Source organism: Macrobrachium nipponense, chromosome 41 (genome assembly GCF_015104395.2).
Source record: "Macrobrachium nipponense isolate FS-2020 chromosome 41, ASM1510439v2, whole genome shotgun sequence".
Taxonomy (NCBI): Eukaryota; Metazoa; Arthropoda; class Malacostraca; order Decapoda; family Palaemonidae; genus Macrobrachium; species Macrobrachium nipponense.
Window position 1 is genome coordinate 583546 of NC_061102.1, and position 2500 is coordinate 586045.

General features: G+C 31.4%; 1 long non-coding RNA gene across 1 annotated transcript in view; it reads right to left on the bottom strand.

Annotated features, from left to right (window-relative positions):
- LOC135212429 (uncharacterized) overlaps positions 1 to 2500 on the bottom strand; it is a 282113-nt gene that overhangs the window by 205204 nt on the left and 74409 nt on the right. The window lies entirely within an intron of this gene.

The following is a 2500-nucleotide window of genomic DNA, read 5'->3' on the forward strand; positions in this document are numbered from 1 at the left end:
GGTCTGTATTTATTTTATTGCCTCTAGTTTATCAAAAGAATAAAATTTAAGCATGGAAGAATTCAATTGAAACGACATCCTTCAAAAAGTGCTTCGAATTAAGATTTTGGCAATATGACAACAACCGATTAATACATATGTTACTGAACATAATCTTTTTATAGAAGACAGAAGAGAAAATAGGATTTTTTTTTAAAAATCAGTTCCAAACGAAGCACATAAGTGAATTTCTTTCAAGCGTCATTTTCCACTCGAGCATAGAAACAGAACTACATTCACTTCACATTCACTTCCCTAAATAGAAACGAGAAATTACGGATAAAGCGAGGCAGAGGGATTCCTTTTCAATACGGTTTAAATCTTAAAAAGCAACCCCCCATCGCCCCGACCCCCATTCTTTTCTTTTTGTCATCCAGTTACGGATTTCACCGGTGCATATAAGCTTGTGAGGCTCTGCCCATTATTATTATTATTATTATTATTATTATTCGAGACTCTCAGGAGAAGCATCATGGAGGTTTGAATTCCCCACACAACTTCGGAACGCCGACAATTTCGTCTCGAGATTTCAAGTTCAAGCAGTTGTGAATCTGAAGATGTAATTCCGGCGAAATGTCGGTGACTCCTGACAAGAATTTTCCTTGATGTGACGGTGACGGCGACCTGAACTATTTTGATGCTGTATGCGAGAGAGAGAGAGAGAGAGAGAGAGAGAGAGAGAGAGAGAGAGAGAGAGATGGATGTTCGGGGGCCTTGTTTGTGCTGGAATATGTTTAGCTGTCTTTGTCAGTCTCTGTTTGTGTTTGGCGCTGGTGTATTTGCGGATTTATGCTTTAGTTTTTTTTTTTTTTTTTTCAAAAACTCTTTTATGAACTTAACCTCCATCAACCAAAGAACTTGGAATGCAAAATTCAAAAATCAGTTTCCAAAGTGCTTGAAATTTTGCCTGTAGAAGGCAATGTACAGTTATTATTATTATTATTATTATTATATTATTATTATTATTATTATTTATTAGTTATTATTATTAAAATTTTAAGAAAAAAATAATAATAACAATACTACTACTACTACTACTACTATACACTACTACTACTACTACTATCTACGAATAATAATAATAATAATAATTAATAATAATAATAATAATAATAATAATAATAATAATAAATGTACATTGCCTTCTACCGGAAAAATCTCAAGCACTTTTGGGGAAATTGAAATTGTTTTTTTAATTTTACATTCCAAGTTCTTTGGGCTGATGGAGGTTAAATTCATAAAAGAGTGTTTTTAAAATATTTTATATATTATTATTATTATTATTATTATATTATTATTATTATTATTATTATTATTATTATTATTGTATGCTGGAAGTAAACCCTCTTTTAAACATGTTTTATTAAAAGTAATTGCTTCCTCAGCTGCATTAATTTTATACAGGTTCTTCTCTATTTTTCTAATTATTGTTTCTCATTGTTTGCTTAACTGTGAGCAACGCACCGAAGGTTGACATATCTCAATTAGGTATTATTATTATTATTATTATTAATCGGAAATGAAACCTATTCATATGGAACAAGCCAGCAGGGGCCACTAACTCGAAAAAAATTCAAGCTTCCAAAGAATACAAAGACAACATAAAGCTGTCTTCTCCTATAGGTGAAACTTCATCAAGTTCTTGTATGGTAAACAACTTCGCTTTGAGTGACGAAGTCAGCGAACCTGTCCATGTAGTTACCCCACAGCAATGTCAGATGGAATACATGAAAGTCATCTGAATATTCTGCATCCACACTCTCGACTGGGGTGGGCTCTTGGTGGGCTAAAAGACACGGGGTTAGGGACTTTTAGACAAAAATCTTGCTCACTATTCAGACGGCGTGAGATTTACTTTGACATTTTCTTCAAGGAAATGGAAATGATGAATTCGACGGACCCATCTACATCAAGAATTATATTCCTTTATAGGTCATCTTTGCAAAAGAATAAATATGCTTTGAAAGTTTCAACTTTATTCTCACCGTAGCCAGATACGTTTTACGAATAAATTAGTATTTAGAAGAAAAATAGGTTAGGATGTCTATTCTACATATACCTTCAACTTAAAGTAAAAATTGTTATAAATATAAAACGTTTTCAATATCTGGATCGTGATATAATTTTTAGACATAATAATTTCACTTTTTTAATTTACATCAAATATGTGTATACACACACACAAATATATACAAACATACATACATACACATACCACACACACAAACACACACCACACACATATATATATATATATATATATATATATATATATATATATATATATATATATATAATATATATATATGTGTGTGTTGTGTGTGTGTGTGTGTGCGCGCGCGCGCGCGTATATACACATATTTGATGTAAATTAAAAAAGTGAGATCATCATGAATAAATATTATATTACGATCCAGATTTTGAAAACGTTTTATAGTTGCAAACTATTTTTACTCTAAAT